The 24,978-nt window shown below is 38.8% G+C and overlaps 1 protein-coding gene across 1 annotated transcript in view; it reads right to left on the bottom strand.

Annotated features, from left to right (window-relative positions):
• PLPPR5 (phospholipid phosphatase related 5) overlaps positions 1–24,978 on the bottom strand; it is a 180,262-nt gene that overhangs the window by 126,926 nt on the left and 28,358 nt on the right. The window lies entirely within an intron of this gene.

Here is a 24,978-nt window from a genome sequence, read left to right on the forward strand (position 1 = left end):
TATTTACATACCAATCCATGACTCACTGCCTACAAAAAGCATTTTGTAAGCCGTACAAATACAGATTTCAAAAAAGGTGAAGTCTGTTTTATGTCCTACACTCTAAAGATTTCTGAAGATACAGCAAGGTTGCCTATCAGCCTATGCTCAGTAGAGCAGTCTTTAACTATAATTAGTCTTGTAAATACCAATCAGCATTTCACCTATGTGACTTCTTATAATATATTCAGTTCCTCAATGCATTGAAGAACATTTCCCTGCTTATTTCAATCTCTTTGGTTCATTTCTTCCAGAGGATAGGCAATTTCAGGTAATTAAAAATATTTAAAAGTATTACTATCCTTCTTAGCAAAATTAGTTACTCTTCATGCCCGTTGAATCAACATTAATAGAATTAGGTGTAAAGTAACAAGAGTCTATAGGAAGTTTCCATATAGTATCTATGTAAGCAAACTATCTTACAGTCTTTTATGCTTCTGTTGAAGAAAAATACGGTGGCAAAACTATTTTGAAAAGGCAATTCATGGGAGAGCCAGGGCACTGCACAGTGCTGGCAGCCTGCACTTGCCCACAGGGGGGCTCTGAGCACCTAGAAAGGCTGCTCACGGTGGCCACCTGCTTACAGCTGCTGCAAGGAGTAAGAGAAATAACAGGACAAAAGGAAAAACTCTAATAGCATGTGACTGCTTCTGGATTACACGGACTCACTGGAAAAAAAAAAAAAAAAAAAAAAATTTTTTTTTTTTTTTTTTTTTTTTTTTAAAAAAAAAAAAAAAAAAAAAAAAAAAGAGAGAAAAGAAAAAGGCCTCAAATGTTTGGTGTTATTTTTGACTGAGTGAGTTTGATGCACATTCACTTAATTTCAAAATGCACTGTGTGGATGCTGTGGAAAATCCCGACAGGGATTGCCGGTGCCAGCTGAAACAGGATTATGCACACATGACTGACAGTCCCTCAGAGCTAGGGAAGAAGCAATGCAAATCACTGCTGATCGATTTTCACAGATCAATAACGCTCCAAAGACAACATATTTATGTCTCCTATAACAGAATTCCTGTTTGACTGTTCGGACGCCAGGGCTAGAAGCGAATGTGGCCCTTGGTGTCTCTCTTGCTGTGTCCCAGCCACTGCCACCACTGCCCGTGCTCATCCCCCACGGCCCCAGCCTGGGCCAACCACGCTTTGTGGCAGAGCTGTGTGGGCCCCCTGCCCTCACCCTCGCCCCTCTGCCCAAGCTGCAGGCCCGGACCAGTGCCCACCGGCCTCCTGCCCACTCACCCTGCACGCGATCCCACACACCAACAGATGAGAAGCTGGGTAAAAATATTAATGACACATTCTCGCACCATGAAAAGAAATCAAGAAAAAAGGAGCAGAGCCTGAAATGACAAAAAAATGTGCAAATAAATGCAGAGAGAAGACCGACATCTCCATTATGTTTGCAAGAGCTCAGTGCTCAGCAGAGGGCTCCACTGCAGCCTGTGCCCAGCGGTGCTGCAGGCAGCCCTCACACAAGAGGGAAATTGCACAGTTTGTCCGATCACAGCAAATATATACCCCTGAAACCTTGAAATTAGGGTTAAGATATTTGTTCTTCTCCTTAAAAGGAGAAGAAATAGGCTTCATGTTTTCTGTTCATACCATTGTCTGAAGAACATCATTATTCCTAGCAGTAAAAAATATGTATCTGATGTTGCTGCACTGAGGAGCTGCAGGGACTGAAATAAAATGGCTCATGTCCTTTTAGTTTCCGTGAAACATCCACCACACAGAGAAAAGCAACGAGCAGAGCAGGAAGCATGCCTGGGTTCATGTGCCCGTGCACTCTCTGTTAGTGACATACCGTAACTTGTTCTGCTTGAGTGAACAGAGTGAAATACTTGTTCTCTCTCTCATTAAACATGTTCTTAAAAAACATGCCTGGATGTCAGTCTCTGCTCCCATCTTCTCCTTTACTGAGTGCTCTCTAGGCTATAGAAAAAACATTGAAGGACTCAAACACAGACAAAACTGAGCCTTAGTACGGAAGAGCAGTACTGCCTTCCCAGTTGTTGATAGTACCATCACAAAGTGCAAACATTTGAAGCAGCTATTTAATTGAGCCTAATGTGAAATACAGAAGCAATCTGACTGGCCTGATTTTGAGTGTGTGCTGGGATTACTCCCTTCACTGCAGTACAGTTGCTCCTGAAGCGTGCCACTGCAAGTAGATCAGCTCTTACTCTAAATTAAACCCTTTTCACAAGAATATTCCGAATCTGTACCCCACCCTCTATATATAGCGCTGTGCAGTATATGTTGTCTAGAGGGTAATACAAATGATTATTACTTCTTTTTTATTACAGTCATATTTAGATGTTCAAAAAACAAAACAAAAAAAGAGCTAGGTTTCTTTGTGCTTAGCGCTGTACATTTACTCAATTAGTGGTACATCCATTGATTTTTTTTTGTGGTCCTCCATTGGACAATTGTGCCATAGAGGACAAATGTACAATTATACACCCTATCCTTTCCTTCCTTCCCCCCCCACTAATATTTTTATTCATGGGTCTCCAACAATAGACTAATTGTGAGTGCATGAATATGAATATGCATACAAATCGATACACATGAAACAGGGCAAAGTTACAAAGGGGTGTGCTAAGTTGAAAGAATGGGTCTAGAGCACCCCAGAGCAGCGTACACGTATGTGGGGAACCTTCACACACCACATGCACAACTGAGCTACTGCAGTTACAGACGCAGGCATCAGACATTATCTGAACTGAAAGCTGTCTGTAGCTATAACCCTAAAAAGAACCCCAAGGATTCTGGTGATATGTTGATCCCCCATGAGAAAATCTCATTGAATTTAATGTATACTAACACATTTTGTACTGTTTTGTAGCATTTACTATAGGACAGCAATGATATTCCTACTGAATTTCACATGATTTTTGCTTTTCAATTCTGTAAGATCTTTATGCCACTTGCTCTACAAGATTTTCCACTTAATAAATCAATGTTTTCACATTATCCAAATTTAGAGAATTTTGCATTCAGGATATCTCATATTATCAATTAGGTGTTTGTTCTTCAGAACTTAGTATAAAAAAAAAACTCTCCCTTCCTCAACAGAAACTCTAGCAAGCCAAAATCACACTCAGAAACTCTCAATTTTTGACTAGTACCCTGGAGATGAAGATTTTCTCTGGTAGAGATGTAGTCCAAAATACTGAGATTTTACTCCTCGTGATATTCAGTGACATATGGCAAATTCATTTGTTCATTAGGTAAAAACATTGACAGGGAAAGTTTGTGGTGGCATGCCCTAATGCCCCATGTAACAAGACAGGCCACTGTACTGTTGGTGCTGTAAAGCACAAACACGTAGAGAGAAGATGCCTTCATCTCACAACAGAAACTGCCAGCAAACTGCAATTCAGAACAGGCCAGAAATAGCAGGCTTTCTCATGATGGCCACCCATCTGATGTAGCTGTGCAACATCTGGTATCACTTTCATTCTTTTCTTTTGGACTACAGGTAGAAGGTAATTGTATATTTATTTCCCTGCTGAATTTGAAAGATCAGAAAGAAGAAAATCCAGATAGGGGAAAATGCAGCATTGGGGTGGGAGTGAAGTTAAAGGAATGCTGCAAGTCTTGCATATTTCTAACCTAGTATAAACAGGGATTCCTCACTCTTTTGCCTCAAAGTTCCATTTATTTCAAGAAATCTATTTAAATTTAAATAGATTTGAAATAAAAAGATTTGAAACACGCCATTCTTAAAATGTGTCTTTATCCTTCTCTGACTTATTTTTATTGAGAAAAGGGGGAGATATGGAGTAGGCCATGAAAAGGGTATACAACAAGTTATGCATGCACAAATGAGATTTTGAGTGAACATAGTCGTAACAGCTTTTTACAAGGTAGTACATTCAGGACTTAAGACTGTCATATGCTAAAGTACCTTAGTACTGTAAAAAGAAACAGCATGTAATCTCAGTAAAAATATCTGTTTTAATTACACCAACAGCAATTTGAAATAGAAAACATGCATTTCAGAGATCATTTTAGAGCTAAGGACAAGAGGTGCTAAAAACTCCCAGTGCCATAACATGCAGATTTTCCTCCTTGGTTTGCTTTGCTTCTGTGATAATGGGAGTCAAATTTTTATTATTATTTTTAAATAGCAGAAAACTATCAGGACCGAGTTAGTAATTTTCAAGGGGTGCATTACCCTATTACTGAGAAAGAAATTTAACAGTTTATTAAATATTTCAGAGCAAATGTAGCTCTGCGCTGAAACCCTGCATCACAGAATGCAGGCTTTAGTACCTAGGAGTTCAATGTTAGGGTGTAGTTAAATAACTGGTTCTTACTAAGAAAGGACAGGAAGCTTAACCCCTACAGGTTTATCATGTCTCTTATCCCAGTGATGTCTATGGGGAACAAAATTCTCAATTTTGGAGAAAGGAAGAAGAATGTCCCTGCATTAGGCCAAATTTACCTATTACTGTGGTGGAGCAAAGAGTACCAGCTGAGCCATGAAATCTGTCCTGCCTGGTGTGCTTTTGCAATTGGAGCCCAAATAGACCTTTGTACAAACATGAGATGCTGTAACGAGGAGGACTCCACTCTGAAAGATGAGGTTATGATTTCATATTTCCTATGAAATTTCATACATGTATGTTTCCTCCACAAACTTAATTTGGCATGACATTAATTGAAGATACATTCTAGAGATTGCATCAGCACAGATGTGTTCTTTTCAAATTAATCCTGACATTCTTAAGAGATTTTCCCTGGCATAGCCTGGGAGATAAAATACAAACCAAGGCCTGGATTTGTCTAAATTTGATTATTTAGCTGAAGCTAGGAGCTTCCGCTACACCAAAAGTCAACAGAATCTTGGGAGTATATCTGGTCATCTTAAAACCCGAATCACCCTCTGGAGCTGCCTCTCTCTCACAAAACACACTCTCTCCATTGACTAAATGGAAACCTGGGAGCTAAATACCTAAACTTAGGCAGAATTAATCTGTGCCCAGATATCTGGCCCAGATGTGGCCTCTGTGTGACATGGAAGAATACAGCACTAAGGGAGAGCATTGTCATACAAAGACTGATAGAACAGGCAGAGCACAGTCTCCATGAGGCATCCAAGAACCGTGCAGCTTATGCACTACTCACCTCACTGGGGAGGCAGGAAAATCACCCCTTTTCTTCTGTGAAAGACAGAAATATAGCTTAAGCATGAGTTCCTTTTTTCTTATAAAGCTATTTTCATTAAATACAGATCACTGCACTGCTGGGCTGATAGTATAAAAAAAATTATCAATTGACCATAGAACACTCCATAATGACTATTTTTCTTTCCGGCATTAATAGACTTTATATAAATGATAAAATGCAGTTATTCTCCATGCCACCTAATCTGTTTTCACCACAGCACATATCCCTGAGAACTATAATGATCTTTGTGCTACAGGTTCCAAGATAGCCTTGCCTCCAAGTAGGAGGGGGGAAAACCCTGACAGAGGAAGGTGAAGACAACTATATATATTTCAAGGTACAGATACCCTTTGGTGCTGTATCTTCAGATTGACTGTCCCAGTTTTCCCAGTTCTCAAGTTTGGGGCAAGCACACGGGACATTCAGAGAAATATGGCCTTACAGGACCCTTAGTCTATTTCAAATTTTAAAATTAATATAAGACAACTTGACCTAAAATATACAGTAAATAAATGTCTAAAACACACATTGTGAGGGAATGCATATTTTGTTCCTGCAAAGTGTTGCCAATGGACTTTCTGTATTACAACTATACCAAGTCAGCTTCTTCACTCAGTGGAGCTCTAAAAATTTGCTGAATTGATAACCTTTTCTTTCTGTAATACATAGTTTGGAGAGACATAAAAACAAAGCACTAAACTATGTTTCAAAGTCCTACTAAAAATGAAAGGAGTTACTCTGAAACACCGGGAAGCAATATTTGGTTCTAAATGTTTTTGCACACAAGGTGGTTATGTTCCGAGTAGTTCCTACCAGGAAGATATTTTGAAAGATTCATTAGATCCATTGACTTCAGTCATATGCTAGTTTCACTGGCTTAAAATAAAAATGAAGGCAGAATCAGGCTATTTCCTGGTTCAGAACACAGCTGTTCTCCCCCGATGGCATAACTAATTCATTTAATAATATTCAAAGCATTCTATAACAACATATTCTAGCAATTTCCAGTTGTCCATTATTTTTTAGTTTCCCCTCATAATCAGACTTGACTGAGAGAAAATGAGAGGAAAAAATACATACATTATGCATGTGTAGTGCATAATGTCTGATCTATGATGACACTTCCCTTCATTTGTGCAGAGAGACAAAATCATTTTCTCCTGGCTATGCCACTCTTGAGTTTTTCTTTCTTTTTCTGCTCACAAAGTTATGTTTTACAGTAATGATCTGACAATATATGTTACTGGATGTACTGAAATGATGTAAGGCATATCAGTGGGGCAGGAAATATCAATATTATTATAGCAAAGTTTGATGCTTTGAAAAATGAATCAAAATTTCAGAAAGAATGTTTAAAAGGTATATTAAAATCTAGACAACCATGCCCTTTATGTATAACAAAGAAATGTGAGCTTTATGGATGTATGATTTAAACTTTCTTCTTCCCTTGTATCCTTATTAAGCTTTAAAAAAGGAACATAGATTCATTTCAGTAAGCTATTTCCTTAGAGCGAAAAAGGAGTGCAGGTCCTCATGAAATACTTTAATTTACAGTTTGACTTAAGTCATTAACTTCAATTGGGACTGGATTTTTCCCTCTTAAGTGCAATCTGAAAAGTGATTATATTAAAATCATCAGTTTTCGCATTGTGGATCACCTCTATTGAAATATTTGGTAACTTCTGTTGACTACAGTCACAAAACTATTTCCTTTGTGCCTTTTTATCTCTGAAGAAAACATGACGGAGCCAAACCCCCTTCTTTTTTTTTTTTTTTCATCAGGATGATAATTTACTTAGCAACACAATTTTGAAGGGATTGTGGCTGTTTTGCTAAATACCATTAGCATCCCCCAGGCCCTAAATACAGCATAATCACCTGAAAATCCTGGGGGCAGGGTCATTGACTGAAGATACGAACGTTTTCTCTCAGGCATCCCCGTGAAACCTCTGCCATCTCAATAAAGACAAATTAATGCAAATGGTCAAAGAAGCAAGTATAGAGCATATAAGTACATAAACTTCATTTTTGCCTTTCTGGAACCATTAAGCCATGGAAGTAGTAACTCAGTTGAGCAGGAGGCAGCCAGGGGCCAAGACACGGCAGACTCAGCAGAGGGCACAGCTGAGCAGTAACCAACATTTCCACATAGACCCTGCCGGGCACTTGTTCAGAACAAGTTGCTTGGGCCTATCTCTCATCAATAACTCTCACAAACCAGCAGAAGTCAAACAGCACAGGGCAGGGGTCAGCTCAACATAATTTGAAGGCATTGATGTTACGAGGTATAAGTGAGTAACTAATACACTCTGCAGATTTTAATTGCGGGTGAGGATTCATTGGAGGAAAAGACTAAGCATTATTCTCCTATTCAAGGTTAACCACTCAAGGCTGGAAGTGAGGACAAATGATTGCTGCTGGTTTCCAACAGTTTTTACAGGGAAACTATTGAAGGGAGTGATGTTATCCTGCTATGTCGATTACTTGAAAAATCCATTCCAGATAAAAGTGGCACTTCCATTAGCGTTTCGCTCTCAGGAGGCTGAGCAGGCTATCTGAAGAAGGGGGGAGAGGGCAGGGGTGATGAACAGCTATGAATACTTCCTTTTAATTTTTGCATTTAATGAAAAATTAATGCATGCCACATTATACCAGGTATAATCTGCACCTCTCTGCTCTGTATCTTATTGCAAATCTTCTTTCTAGAGGTAGCTTAACTAACAGAAAATAACTCAGAAAAATTCCCTCTCCTTTCTTTTTTTATGAAGTAACCTATTCACTATAGATCTTGTAGTAGCAAGGTTGACCTGAAAATCTATATAACTTGCATCTACAGAACCATGTGGGGATTCTTCTCCCTCCTATCCCAAGAGTCCACTGAACTCCTGAAGTAAAAAACCAAAGAGGAATATTATGTTTAATCTGATAAAATTTTCTTCAAATACATGTCCTTCTTTTTTGCCATCTTGCACATGCCAGAGGTGTGGGTTGAGACATACTTTTTATAAATCACAAATTATTATCATTTTTCTTAAAAAACTGCAAAAGATTCAGCTTCCATTTCTTCCATCTTCAATACATTTTGCCAAAATACAAAAGCTCATCTTACTCAGAACTGGTTTCCATGACATTTGATCACTACACTGCTAACACAACTGTTTCACCACATTTCCATAATGGGAACAAATTGGAAAAATAGCTACTGCGTTTGAAAAAAATCTCAGCCATGCTTTGCCAACCCTCATTTCTTTTCTTTCCCATTTTACATTTTAAAACACTCCTTGGAGACCCAGAAAAGATTGAGGAAAAAACTACTTAAGAACTCGAGTATAGTAAAAGATGACAAATTATTACATTTATATAATAATCTTATGTGTTATATTTAAAAGGAAAACCCGTGACATCTAAATCATGCAACAGTATTAATAATAACACATGTTTCTTGCTTTCTGTGAAATTTCTACATGAAATTAGTCCCTTCTGTCATTAAAAAAGTGTCATTGCATTAAAAAAGATGCTAGCCATGGAAAATACCCATTTGAAGGCACAACCTCAGGTTCACTGTCTCCTAGAGGAACATTATGTATTATACAGATATTCTTCTGGAGACACAGACGTAGCTAACAGCTGCTGTATTGCCATTTTTTGACAGCATGATTGGAAGGGGTTAGGCAGAGTAGGGGCGAACCCCTTGTTATCACACCTGATTTTAAAAATTCTAGGGACATAGCTCCTCTGGGAAGAAGACTCGGTCTGTAATCTAAATGTATAGAGAGGCAAAGGTCATAAGTATTCATTCTAGCTCTCCAACATCTTTAGAAATTCCTGAAAAATGCTAACTCCCATCAACATTGTTAGAAATTGTACCCAAGTATCTTTAAATATTAGAATTACAGTAACAACAAGAGACTTTCTTCTAATGATCTCACAGTACTGAAGTTAATTATGGTTTACATAACCCTTGTGTCATCTCCTGAGACCGAAAAGGACATTGTCCCTATTTTATAAAAGTGTAAACTTCAGCATAGACAGTTTATGAGAAATCCAAAAAAACATGGAACAAAGTTAATGAAAGAAACAACAAAAGTTTTATGCATTGTGCCAACGCCACTCTCCTGCTTTTTGGAGGGGGATTTTATAATCCCATTTTTCTAGGTTTCAGGAATAGTCCCTGTTCAATCATTCTTGGAAAGAGTCAGATAAGCAAGTGGGAAACCTGGCTTATGGGAGAAATAAATTAACTACACACAAAGAATTCTCAGACGTACATATTAAGCAAACTAAAAATAGACACACTTTCCCTAATCTTCTGTGTAGAGATGTTACTTGCTAAAAAAGATGGTGAAAATATTCTAGGAAAGAAATATGATTACTCTAGTTAGAATGCCCATGAAAACAAAGTATTGTTTGGAGCAAGGAGAAGTAAAGGTTGACCCTTTGTTCCTGTCAATGTCTCTCACCACATATTTGATACACCAGATATCCATTACATACAGTCTAAATGAAAGGTTAGGTCAACAGACTGGAAAAGTGTCCTCGGGTCTCAGTTAATAATACGGATAGCAGTGCGTAGAAGCACACTTTAAATGCATTTTCCCAAGCATTTGAAAACAATCAAATTGGATGGTATGAACTGGATATAGAAAAAACCCAACATATCTGCATACCTGAGAACTCTAGCTAGGCAAGTGATTAGGGAAGCAGGACGCTGGTTATCTGTCTGTAATTCCATCTCCATGTAGAAACCGCATGTTCTTTCTGCCAAACTTTGCAACAAGAAGTACTGCTTTCCTCTGTGTTCATTATCTACTTCAGCGAAAACGGTGTCTGAGCTGCCTGCACTGCAACACCCAGCACCTTGAGGTTGCTACCCTGGATCTTATTAGCCGGCCACAGATCAACAGACACCTTCCCCCAGACTGCAGGGGATTTACTAGGGTGAGAGAAAGAGAGGTTTTCTGGCTATGTCTGCAACCGCTTTGCTGAAAGGCTGAGCGGTAAATACTGAAAATGGAAGAGAGAGAGGGCGGGACAGGGCAGGATGGGACCAGCCATACCTTGGACAGCTCCTCAGCGACCCCGCTGCCGGCGGGAACGGGACGGTGTCCGAGCGGCACCGACGGCCTCGGTACGGGAGATATTTAGACGGTGCAGTAAGCGCAGGGCACAGACACAAGTAAAGACAAGGGTGTCCTATTGCTCTTCACTTCAGGGCTTGGTCACCTGGTTTCTGCTTACTGTCTCAATTAACCATTGCCCAAAGCAAGGCTGGTTGGCTGGCAATGCCCGGGAGACAGCATGGCAGGGAAAGCACGGAAGTGGAGCGCTGCGGGGAAAGAGGCAGGGAGGTTGGAAATAGACATGGCGAAGGTAAGCAAAAGCGGGCCAGGAGATTAAAAGGGAAGAGTGAAAAAGCTGGATGAGAGAAAAGGATAAGGGAGGGAGGATGGAGGAGGAGGCAAGAAAAGTAAGAAACTATGTAGAAGGGAGTGAACAAGACAAGAAGGTAGAAGCAAAGAGGGAAGAAGATGGAGGGATAGAACTGGGATAGTGAAATGGCAAGGAAAATGGGAACATGATATGAAAGAGACATGAATAAGAGATGCAGAAGCATCTGGAGAGCATAAAATGAAAGGACAACATAGAAAATTGTGTAGCAAGAACATAGAGAAATATGTAACCCGTATTATTGACAGTGATACCTGCTTCTGGAGCACCACATCTTTCCTCAAATCTCCAAACCTCACATCTATATCCCAAGACAAATCAATATTCACTGATTCAACCACCAATCCATTAACAGAGTAATGGACACACTTAACTCCTGAGAAGATGTTAATACTTTCTATCTTCTTAACAGTGGTCATAATCTTGACATCACAGTGATTGAAAATGTAGCATTTTAACCTGTTTAATTAAGATGATAGGTGCAGTCATGGCTTTTAATTTTGCTTTTGCTCCATAAATAAATGAGCTGATAGTATCTAAGAATCATAAACAATTTCTATCTGGTATGCAAGATGGTGACGTGGTTCATCTGCATATTCATCAAGTGGCATGCATGTAAATAAAAATGTTTTGCTGATTAATTGCCCTACTACTTCTACTATAGTGAAATTCATAACCACTAGGATCTTCTAACAGCAGGTCAGACTATCTGACCTTAATTTGACTGTGAATGAAAGGAAACATCCCCACACCATTATTTAATTATTATCAAGTGAGTGTAGAATTTTATATAAAAATGGCAAACTTTTCTGTTGCCAAAGTGGTTGTATGAGATGCAGAAAAAATAGTAGAAATAAATTGTTGCCATTAGAGAGACAGATGAGCCCATTCAAAGAACAGTAAATTTAAGTATTATGCAGTAACAAAAATATCACCTCCTTCATATACTTTCCCCCTTTTTAGATATGTCCAATTTGTCATCAGTCACTGTTCCCATTTATCATTAGAATTTGTATTCAGAAAACTTTCTGCCAGGGCAGGAAGGCAAATAGTAATGAAAAACACATGAAAATTACATTCTACTAAATAAGTGCTTAAATTGATGTTCTATTATCAAAGTCTTTTAAATCCCAAACAAATAAATCCCTCAATCAACATAAATGGAGTCTTGGGAAAGATGCAGAAAACTAGTCTATTTTATATTTGGATTAATTTGTAATAAAGAAAATATTTGTAAGGCTTTTGCTTCTTTCAAAACCCAACAGTTTGCTTTTTAATTTGAGCTAGATTAAAGATACAAATAATGCTATTCAGTGCAATTCATTGGTACTGATGAAAATTCAGCCGGGTGACATCCATTTATCTACTGCGGGAAAAGAGTTTTTAAACAATTTCTAGTATCTAATTAAGCTGCATATTAATCTGAGATCCTAGTATGTAAAATATTGCAGGCTTTTTAAAATAATATTTCAGTAAAATTTAAAATAATGTCTGACCATGGAAGACATTTCCTTCTTTTCTTCCAAATTGTTCAAAATGAGCTTCTCCCCTTTTGTAGATCTCACCACATATTTCATAAAGCCTCTCCTCAGGCTGGAACTCCCTGGGAATGGCAGCTGAATTTTGCTGGGCTACACAGCATCTCTCCTCTCAATCAATTCAGATGATCTTTCCTAAGTATCTGTCCTCCTTACACTACTAATGCCACACGTATGCTGAAATGGGTGCATCCTGTACTTCTCTATGTTAAAAACTCCTGATATCAAGAGACAGAAGTCCAAGTTCCAAAATTGCTTAGTGCATTCAAGCCCTACTAAACAGAGTGAGAGTTCAGGTAGAAGGGAGAAGCCTAGACGGTACAGGATGAAACCTTCAGCAGGCCTGTCAGAGTATCATAGAATCATAGAATTGTCTAGGTTGGAAGGGATATTTCAGATCATCTAGTCCAACCACCAACCTACACAAAAAACATCATTAAAGCGTATCTCTAAGTGCTATGTCTACCTGTCTTTTAAATTCCTCCAGGGATGGTGACTCAACCAATTCCAAAGGCAGCCTGTTTGAATGCTTAATAACCCTGTGCCAAGTACATGGGACTTCCCTAGACCTACTCACCACACTGATCCTGATACAGACCAGGATGCTGGTGGCCTTCTCGGCATGAGGCATTCATTCATTCAAATTCATCAAAGAAGTTTCCTCCATTTTACTCCCACTGCTGACAAGAAATTATGTAATGGATGAATTTCCCAAAAATAAGGAACTCTTACGGTTTTAAGAGGACATCATTTTCTTGGAGGAACTGAGTTTCTTTTAGAAAATACTGCAGGACAAGATTCTTCTAACTGAAAGCATTCAAAAAAGCAACATCTCTGGTACATGTTTCCTTCAGGTACCTGAAGGACATCCAGCACTTTCCATCCAGTTGGTTTTAGTGACACACTGGAGAACACTCCTGGATGTAGACACTGCTCTTGTTTGTCTCTTGATTGTGTACATCTATGTTCAATTTAATTTCCATTCTAGGTACAGAGTTTGGTAGGAATAGAATTAAGGCTTTCTGCTTTCTTGTCTGTTCCTGTTTGGATACAATTATACCAAGGCTGACTGGAGAGCCTCTGCTGAGCTACCTTTGTATGTCCAAGTAATAAAAGACTTTTTTCTGAGGTTTTGAGGTTGTAGAAACATTTTGAATTATTCTACCAGGTGAAGAAACAGTAAGTCAATGTGATTTAATTTAACATCAAGCTTTTCTGTAATCATTAGATCACAGAAAACTTGGAAAAGTTGATTTATTCAGAGTTGCTGGGCACAAAAATATTCAAGCTGCTAAACTTCAGCTATGGTATAAATGAGGTATAAATTTCAATCCAATCTGAATGACTAAGTTATCCAAGAAATTATTAAAATGGCTATACTACATACAGATCAGGATCTTGGAAAAATGTGGAAAACATCACAGCTTATGTTCCTGAGTTATTAAAGCATTAGTGGATTTTTTTACATAATGATTAAAGTTATCAAAGTTAAATCATTTAGAACTATTGGGAGACTTGAGTTTGCCTGGAAAAAATTATCTAGATTTCTAAGTTCAGAGTAGGAATCCTGTTTTCACCTTTGTACGCAGAGATCCTTGTTTCAATTAAACAAAATAAAAATCCTACAAGCAAATCCATGCATCTAGTCCGGCTACCAGCAGAAGCCAACATGCAGCATTCGAGCTGTACAAACAATAAACAAATGAATGTGGGTTTATATTACATACTTGCAAATAATTATTTAAAACTACGCATGTACCACACTGCAAGAAGACAAGAAAGCCAGTAGATGCCTTATACTGCATTTAATTATGCATTGGCCAAGTTTTATGCTCTTACAGCTCAGTTATGGGATGTGAAAGGTGATGAATTTCCCCTGCATTTTTCTTCATATAAATATATAATATAGCAAATCTTCTGCAGTGTGTATCTGTAACTACGTCTGCAATTATATAATATTGGCTTTCCATACAAATTAAATTTATTATCATCCCAGAAAGAATAGATCATAACATCAACAGAATCTGTCCTCAAGCCTTAGGCAAAATTTACAACTCAATGGAATGATGCTGGCCCCATGTAATCAATGCAGGTGTTATATTCAGTATATACATCTACAAAATCAAACACAAAGACCAACTTCTATGAAGTTATATGAGTAAACCCTCATTTGGGACTTTCTTAAAGTTCTCTGATTATGCAGAAACCATAAAAGTATCAAAACTCCCTCTGAAGACATTTCAGTAGGCTGAGGGACACACTGCAGATACATAAGGCCAGCAGAACTTTCTACTACCTTGTTGACAAGGCAGAGGCTATGGTTACTGGAGCACTTCAAGTATTTGGTATTCCTGAATGCTTCCATAGGGAACCTTTGCAGGCAAAAAAGTTGAGGTACACTTGAGCTACTTCAGTTTATCTTAGGTAACACTTTAAGCCCTGATTTCCCCAGATTTTATATATACCCATTTTCTTTCTAGACTGTATCAAATTCAGGAACAACCACCCAGGGACAGCCAGGTGTTAAATGGAAGAACATGAAGCTAAAATCACTCATTAAGTCATCAGATATGTCTAATTCCCTGCTCTTCCACATTATTTGTTTTTTATCCTACCATTGGTGTTTACTGGGGCAGTCACACAGAACAAGAACTACCTGCACACAGCTCAGGCAGATACACAGACCCCATTTTCAGCTTGCCCCATTGCAAAATCACCGTATATTCTGCAAACATAACAAGCTGTTGCAGGACAGCTATCTATCTGGGGACTGAATCCGGGATCATCAGCAATAACTGCCTACTCCCAAATGCCATCTGAAAAATTGGCAGATTTTTGTGGTGCGTACCAGAAGACAGACTGAATTTAGATGCAGACTTGACAGTTTGGAAATTATATGTCCTAATATGTATATGCTCCCAAGCACATGTAGAAATAACTATTCATTAAAGCAGTCCATTCACGTAAAGGAATTAATTATCAGTAATTGAATTATTTAAAAAAAAAAAAAACAAAACTTTTTTAAAAGTTATTGAGTGAGTACAAGAATAGAAAATGCCACCCATTTAACTCTCAAGCACGTGATGTACAGGCATGCCTGTAAGCAGAATATGGCCCTGTTGTGGTTTAACCCCAGCCAGCAACTAGGACAATATAGCCTCTTGCTCATCCCACCTTCCCCCTCAAGAAGAGTAGGGAGAAGAGGAAGAAAAGGAGGGGAAAGTTATTGAGTGAGTACAAGAATAGAAAATGCCATCCATTTAACTCTCAAGCACGTGATGTACAGGCATGCCTGTAAGCAGAATATGGCCCTGTTGTGGTTTAACCCCAGCCAGCAACTAGGACAATATAGCCTCTTGCTCATCCCACCTTCCCCCTCAAGAAGAGTAGGGAGAAGAGGAAGAAAAGGAGGGGAAACGGAAAAAAAATCATTGGTTGAGAAAAAGACAGACAAATAGAACTATATTGGAAAAGAAAAATAACAATCATAATATCAGTAATGGCAAATGAAAATGCAAGATACAAGTCACTCTCATCACCCAGTGAATTGAGTGCCCAGCTGTCCTGGTTTGAGGTAAAACTGAAGCTGGACACCAGCCCAAACCCAAGCAGAGATTGCAGATTCCCCCTCCCCAGCCAACCCATGACATCTATGGTACAGAATATTCCATTGGCCGTTCTATTGTTCTGTCTACGCTCCTTCCCATCTTCTATGGGAAGATGAATAAAGTCCTTGACACATCACTTAGCAACAATTAAAACAGTATGCATTTTTGACATCCCACTCAAGTTAGAAACAACCATCACCATTTTTTCTGCAAGTTACACCTAATAGTTACAATCCTTAAAACTCAATGAATAAGTCACAATGGCTTGAAGACGTATAAGATTACTCCAGCCAGGGGAAATGAAGAATTGCACTAAGAAAAATCACCCCCTTGCATGTTGGATATCTTCTCATTATTAGTGTCACCATTACTTACGATAATTTTCCTTCAGTTATTAAGCTAATTCATTCAGTCTGTGTTTTGTTATTCTTTGCCCTTCATTTTTGGCACAGGAAAACATGGAGGTTTGGTTTAAGTGGTTTAAGGCACTGGCAAGACTCAATAGATACTAGTTCAGCTCTCAGGTTCTCTTCAGGCAAATTGCCATGGCACAGCTTACAGAATTTGATTGTGCAACTATGTTGAGGGAAGTGTGACTTTTTTACTTCAGAAGCCTTAAAGATAGCTGTATTTTATACTGCCACAAAGTAAATCATAACTAGGATAATGGATTCCTACTCTCCAAGTGACAACCCATAAAGAGAATTTTTGTGTCAATATCACTGAATCTGTATTGAGCTCTTAGTAGTCTAACTATGCCAGGTACTTCTAATCAAACAGCTCTTCCAGCAAAGCTAAGGTCTTCTTAAAGTTTTAGTCTTTCATATTTCATTTCTTGAGTTACAAAATAAGGACACTTTACGAATAAATATCTTAAATTATGAGGTACTTATTTACTGTGATAAGCTAAATCAGTAATTTAGATGAATAATCATAATAACCCCAATACTGAATATGAAATACCACAGCTCTTTGCTTACACAGATTGAAAGCAAGCCCAGTCTACTTGTCACTAAAGTCTTCCACTTCCAGTTGACTTTAGTAGGCTGAGAGCCATCACTGTATTGAAGAGAATTTCAATGCTGTATTATAGTAAACTATACAGTATTGCCACTGAAGCCACATTTTAGGTAAGAATAAACAAACTGTATATGTTTTATGAGCTCCTGGGCTTCTCTGCAGAAGCAGAATTCTAAAAGGGCAAATTTATACATAGGAATAGAGAAGAAAGTTTGATATTGGCCTGCCCACCCTGGGAATGTTCAAATCACTGAAAGGACATTTTGACTAACTTCAAAGAAATCCCAAAGCCAAATTCGTGGAGCCCAATAACTTCCCCTAGAACCAGTTTGACTATAACAATGTCACCCATTTTGTTGAGAATAACTGGTTCAGAACCACTGCATTTGAATTTGCATAATTTTGAATGCCTATCAACCACTCCACCTTGGGTCTTCTTTCTACATAAGCAAAGTACTACATTTTTATTTGAACACTAATGGAAACTCATTCCTAACTGCCCAGTAATATTTTGTTAACTATATACAGCTCCCCTTTTATCATAGAATCATAGAATCACAGAATCATTCATGTTGGAAAAGCCCCTTGGGACCATCGAGTCCAACCATCAACACTACTCTACAAAGTTCTCCCCTACGCCATATCCCCCAACACCACATCTAAACAACTCTTAAACACATTCAGGGATGGTGACTCAACCACCTCTCTAGGCAGCATATTCCAGTGTCTGACCACTCTTTCTGTGAAGAAGGCCTTATGTAAGGCCTCATTTGTTGCTTTTGCCTAAAATATTTGAAGTAATAGAATAATAGATAAATGTGAATAATAGATTAAACGAGAAAAAAAGCTCAATTGTTTCAGAAACCAAAATATCAGCAGTCATCGATAATACAGGCCATCATAACTACATCTTGAAAAACACAATCCTCTCAGTTTCAAAGGCAGAAGTAGTTGTATTAGAAAAATTGAAGTGGCAAAACCCACAGTCTTACAGTGTTTGGAACAATAGGTGCATGGGTGCAACACCTCTGTTCAGGGCTTGCACTCTGAATTTCAGCAATATACTTCTGTCAGACAGAAGTCCAGAAGTTTCTACAAACAATTAACTTGTCCCATAGAAAAAAATTATTTTGTACAGAATAAATATAATATTTAACTGACTGCATAGGCCTTTATTCACTGGGAATGTATAGAAACTGGAGTGCATTCAATAGTTGTGCACAACTATGGTCCATAAAAGTACACTTACTGCGCATGGGCAGTATTACTGATATCTGTATATGTGATAAATCCTGGGAAGCACTGCAGCTACTGAACACCTGCAGACAGATGGTAAAATGTATGTACAGTAGATTACATCATACGACAGGAGAAGGGTTGCAATTTGCAACATCTAATGTCATTGGAAGAAGATTGAGCACTATAGCTTTAACCCTTTGGAGAGCTAAATATCCATTTCTGCCACTGTCATTTTATGTTCTGTGCTAGAAACTACCCAGAGCATCAGGGTATGTCTAAGAAGCATATCTATTTGGCATACCTCTGTTATGCAGGCACTATAGCTAGGCATAATTTTTTAACATCAAGTACTAAATCCTCAGTAATTTTCACTAGTGACAATGCAAACTGTACAGTTATATCTTTATCTATGGCAAGAAATAATTACTCAGTTACTGTTCCCTTTCTATGGTGAACATCTATCAACTGCTTGCATCTATGTGCCCACTGTTAACAAACTTTTCCACATTTAATCTAGTAATGGTTGATTTCAACAGCTTTCTAAGCATGATCACAAAAGGTCTGAAAGCAACCTGACAGCTCTTCAATCTCACATTACATAACCAAGACACAAAATGATTGTATAGCACCTTATATTTTTGCCCAAGTGTTAATTTTATAAAGAACTTCTCTCTGGGAATATTCAACTAGCTTTTAAAATCAAACTATTTCTACTCAACTTATTCACAGATTGATTTTTCCACTTTTAGTCTAATAAGATGATAGACTGATTCTTTAACTGTGCTGTTTCTGTGTAACATTCATTGATGATGAGTTTTTCTGCTGCCTGATGAGGTAGAATTTTTTCAAGGACAATGTTATACAAATAAAAAAGGACCCATTTCATGGTTTCCCCTTTTGTGTTAGTTCAGAGGTACAGGTCTCTCTATTTCCTATACAGTATAAATAGTTTATGCCAATATATATTGAGTACTATTGTGGAATTGCAGTCATTTTTAGCTGACATGCTTTCATATTGAATGAAATGCCACATTGCATCTAAGCCTTAAGACCTCACAAATACATAAAAACATATTTATTTGCATACATACACATAAGGTAGGTCCTTATGGCTCAGTTTTAATAACACTGAAAATTAGTATTTAATGGTGAGGGACAGGAGTTTTCTTCAGTCCTGAGGTCACCTAAATTATGTCCTTGACAACCAACAGCCCTATGACTCTAGACTTCCAAAATAATTTATGTTTTGTAGGAAAGATAATGTTGGATTTAAATATTGCAAAAATAAAATATTTTTGTCTCTCGTGAATTTGGAACATCTAAGAACACCCTGAAAAATACATATTTTAGTATTTTAGACACTTTTCCTGTCAGCTCGTATAAGTCACCATCTTGTGTTTTTACCATTCACTCGCTAAATTTCCTTCTCAAAGCCATGCACACAGTTTGTCTTGTTCACAGAATTTGAAGCATACATTTTTCATTAACCTATATTGAATAATATTGTGTTTATGCATATTACTTTCAGAAAAACGTTTTTGAGGAGGTTATTTAAGTCAGAAAAACATGAGAACAGAGTCTTTGAAATGACAAATTAAGTTCAGATTTGCAGTGGTTCGAAAGGCACGGATTAATACCAACAGACTATTGTTACAGTACTCCTCAAAATGTCAGATGTGTATCAGCCTTTTTCTGACATTGTATTTCATACAAACTGCAGGGCAAACAGGATTCCTGCTGGGACTTCTGCGTTCTCATTTAGACAAATCGGTACTACTGTTAATTGCATGATTGTAGCTTCTCACTCAACCTCTGCCTCAGCTCATGCACCAAATGGCTGATGCTTAATTAGCTAGTGACAAGTAACTTGCCCCGATTCAAGCAAAATCTCTGTGACAGGTCACTGCATAAAAGTCCACATTTGTGCCTTATTGATATCTACACAAAGTTGCTTTAAAGAGCCATTGATATCTCAGAAACAACCTGAGATTTTTGCATTCTGACGTTTTCATGCCTTCATGCCTGTAACTAAGATCTTAAATCCAGATATATGCAGGTAACCAAGAACACACTGTTATTAGCATCAAAAGAAAAGCAGATTGGGCATAACATATAACATACATAAACTCCTTTTCCCATATTCCACATCAGCCTGCCACAAGGCAGCTTCACTGAAAGCCACATAGTGGCTGGTGGTGAATCTGACTTAAGGGGGAGCAGTTCATATAACCCACAGTCCAGCATTATGTTTCCACAGCCACATGGCTTACAACCCAAAACTCGCCTAAGGCCAGAAAGCACAGGCACATATGGCTGCAAAATACTATGTAGACATGTTCATAGGTCATATTTAAAGCCACGGATTCAGAAGAATGATCCTGGCATGACTCATTTAAAACGTGCAAAAGCAATTTTCTAGACTAAGCAGTGCAGTGTGCAAGGCAGCAGGAAAGCCAGGAATCATTCAGAATCATCTGCTACTTTAAAGCTGTGACCTATATCTAGTAGCCAAAGAAAGACATTAGAAGACAGAGCTTTACAGCAACAGGAGATTATTAGACATAGTGGAGAAACAATTGCTTGATGCAATTACAACTTCAAAGCAGAATTTAGCTCTCCCATCTGCACTGTGGATCTCTTCTGTGTTTTGAACTTGTTCCACTATGAATCTCCCAGTGCTGTCACATGCCATCTATCCAAGAGTGCTGTTTGCTGCTCACAGGGGAACTACAGATGGGTAAAAGAGGAAAATTTTGCCCTAACACGAGAAAATAAGGAAAAACTAATCTTGCACTTGCAAAAAGCTAATGCAAATGTTAATAATTAAGGGGATGTCCTTGATATCATTCAATTCATCCAATTTTGCCATATCCTGTCATTTCTCCCTTTCATCACATTTACCAAGTTTGCATGTAGGGTATCTTGTTAAGATGATAGAAAAGATATTGCCTTCTTGTCTGACAGGGGCTTTGTCCTGTGAGCCACCATTTTCTTTTCTCCAAGTAAGGGATTATATTAAAGTAATTGCACCAAAGATTAGAACGCGTGTTTATGAGATATTTGTAAAAATTATCTGTCTTATGACCACAACAATCTTTTTAAAACAAGCAATGTCCTCTCACTTGCTCAGGGCAGATTTACTTACAGCATAAAATGTGAATTCAATACACATAGCAAATTCCCCCAACCAGACATTTTCCTGAGGGACTGGGGGAAAAAAATAAATGTATATATACATACACACACTGCTGCATTTGTGAATTCTGATATGGTAAGCAAAGCAGAACAAAAATCATCTGTCAGTTCCACACAGCAGAGCCCAGTTCCCATATGCCACTCTTTCTCCAGAAGAGGATTACTGTTTTAATATGCTGAGATCACATCATCTATTCCATGCTCAGTGGGCAAAACAAAACCAAAAAATCCATCTATATAACATGAAAGAGTTAACCCTGATCCACGCATACAGTCCCAGAAATCGTCTTTGTGCAGGGAAATTGTGTGGCGACCAGGGGAAAGCAGGTTTTCTTAGGCTACTAAGCAACAGTAACTGCAACTGCAGCTGCTGCTGCAGCCTCTGGCCAAACTTCTGCTGCTACAAACCCCCCAGTTCCACTGTCTGACCAGTGGGTCCGCACTGCCACAGACCCACCGGCTCTCAGCCGATTCTAATTCTTCGCCAAATTATTTCATCCCAGTTTTGCAAAGAGGTTCAGCGACACAGCACAGGTCCCCGTTTATGCAGTGTGCTTTCTGTTCCCATGGAAGCAGGGAAATCACAGCCATTGCCTGTGTCCAGTGCTCAGCAAAGCCTGGGAATAAAGGCAGACTTTGCTGCAGAGGGAAGAGAGCACCTGGATAAAGAGATGATGACATCATGTTGAGTCATGTTCTATACATTGCAGCTTTGCCAGTATGCTAGACTATGCTGGAAAATAATTTCAAATCAAGTTTCGAATAACTGTGGCAGCTCAGCTGCTGGTCTGCCTGATAAGTGGAAAGTTGCTTTCTTCACCTAAAGAAGTTCCACCAATAATACTTCTTTAGGGGGCTAAGGTTTTGTGTCAAGCTGAGCTCTTCCAAATCAGTTTGGAATCACCAGGGGCAATCACTGATGGCCAAGTTTCCTTTTTGTTGAAGGAAAAACAAATGTCCCTTCTTAAAATTTTATTCCAGATGAGTCAGAAGAGGCCCTCCACATCTATGAATTTTGTCTTTTAGATCCTCAACTCCTTTGAATTTTGCTGTGAATTCAATTGGTTTTGCTGAAGCATAAACAAACAGTTTTATGCTTTATGCTAACACGTTTCCATGACACTTCCCTGTTCCAGAGATTGCTTGAAGGTGGGTAAAAAAAGCTGTCAGCGTTAGTGCAGATGCTGTACATACATGACTATCCTGCACACAGATAACAGGCATTCGTAAGTCATGCATCACCACACCTTCCTGTAAGACTATCTCGATTGAAATGGACATGAGACATTTTCTGAATTTTTTACCACCAACACATTTTCCTTTAGGAGACCATATAGATGACATACTCATTTACACAAAAGCCACTTCACACTGTTCTATCAAAGTTAAGGGAACTTAGTAAGGATATGAATGTATGTTACACCCATTTGAAGGCTGCTTTTATTTCTAGAGCACTCCAATGAGTTTTTATGTAAATGGGAATCAATCCCGTAATTTCTAACAACTGTCAAAAGAGCTGAATGCAACAGCACTGGGGAAACATGTGTGTTTCCAGGTGTTAATATAGAGATGAATCCCTTAGTCCAAAAGCCATATCATTACACCCAGCAAGGAATTTTTCTCTTTTTCCATCAATATTCATGTGTTTGAAAGAGGACACACACAGGAACCTAAATGTCAGTCTTGAGAAGAAGAAATATTCTTACTCCATTATGTTAGTTCAGGACATAAGGTCCACATGACTGTACCTTGGTCACTTAATCTTGAGGAAGTGGTTGCTACAGCTGTCTCAATGGAGAGCAAGTGAAAGCCCAGAGAGACGAGTGGGAAGTGCAGCCTAGCCACGTCCATACTTGCCCATCACTATCACCCTCAGGCTAGTGCGAGGCAGACCTGCCACACTGGAACCCCACCATTGCTGATCCCTTTTCCCCTCTATTTGACTAGATAAAGGGCAGAAGTTCTTGTCAAGGTCTCTCACTGCCAAAAAAAGTAATTGCTTCATTTCAGCTATAACTCCTTTCCTAAACCTACCAGTGTATTCACAAAAGTGAGAAAAAACCCCAGAGAATTAACACAACTCTTCCTGCCCTCACAGCAGTCATGCAATTTGCATTGCGTCGTTCCCACCAGACGTTTATTGATAGTGAGAATTTGTAGAATAGGGACTGGTTACTACCCTGTGTTTTACTGTGCCTATCATAGCTGCACTCTTAATTGGCCTTTAGGAAATACAATAATAAAATGTAACTAACAATAGGGGGTTTGCCCATTTCAGAAGTTGCATCACAATGTGAGTTTCTTGGTTCATTTTACCAGAGAAGCTCCCTAACCTCCCTGCTCTTCCAGAAGGAAGCAATTGGGTGTGAAACGGAGGCAAACAAAGGACTCCTGAGTAATTTTTAATGGTGTCTGCTAATTATTTTCAAGACAGACTCATGATTTCAGAACAAGTGAGGCTGATACAGTAAATGCAACTCTAAGTGGCCATCGCTTATTAAGCACTCTCCCCAATAATAGTTACATATCTAGCAGTAGCAAGGTCTTGCTGCAGCTCCTCAACTCTTACTATTTTACTCGGAATAACCCAGCAGGAAGGCTAACAAAAAGGGACTTTTCCTACTTAAAGGCTAGACAGCTGATGCATAGAAACCACTATGAGACACCCCATACTGCCCAAAATAATTTCCTGAAATTCAGTGCTGATAGTTAGGCACAAACCTCCTCTGTTCACAGCTCCTCTTGTCCCAGAAACCCTCCTGGCCACCTCTGCTGCCTGTAGCCCCCCCAACCTGACTTTCACAGGGGTATCAATGAGTCTGCTGTACCTCTGAGTAGGCAGAATCCCTAGAAATCTTTCCTCACAGGATTAGAACAAGGTTATGTGTTGGTATGGCAACACTTGCAACCTGTGCAGCTCTGAAAAGTCTTTTTCAATGATCTGGAGTCCGACTACAGATTTGCCTTCCGCACCTACCTGCAAGCATAGAGTACATTTTTGCTTTTACCCTTTTATGAAACTTCTTTGCGCGTCTGCTCAGTGCAGAGCATGGATTGGCACATTATCATTGTGTAAATGAAAGGTGAGCAGCTGGAAAAGAAAGGGGTCTGGTCAGAATCTTGACCATCATTGTCATAGCACTGTGGCTACAGGAGCCAAAAGATCAGCAATCATCTCAACAAAACACCATGTTATTTCCCATGTTCCCTCAAAAAAGGAGGAACAGGAAATAAACTATAACTGCTTGAGTCACACTTCTCTCCTTGAACATTAAAGCTAAACACCACAATGCAAGAACAAGTTTACAGGCATGAGACAACCATTGCAGACATTATTAATGTGCTACAAAAGAATGAAAACGCTATCTCATACAGAGAACTCCCGTAAGCCTTAACCAGGGTACTTCTCATTGACATCAACAGGAGCCTGCCTGAGGAACGGCTGCAAACTTTGATCCATAAATAGGAACTCAAAATAACACACTTCACCATGGAAACAATTGTTCAGGTTAATTCTGTCCTCTTTAAGATTGGAGCAGGAACTGCACCAGATACCTCACAGATTAGAGAAACGACATGTCTCAGCATTGCACATGGGGTTGAGGAGCTCAGTTCTGTCCAGTCCCAGTCACAGCACTGCCCCTGACTGGCGCTGGGGCGAGCTCTCATTAGCAACGAGCTCAAAAGCAGTACACCTGCAAGAGAACATGGGC

This window comes from Calidris pugnax, unplaced genomic scaffold, assembly GCF_001431845.1.
Source record: "Calidris pugnax isolate Ruff unplaced genomic scaffold, ASM143184v1 scaffold18, whole genome shotgun sequence".
NCBI lineage: Eukaryota > Metazoa > Chordata > Aves > Charadriiformes > Scolopacidae > Calidris > Calidris pugnax.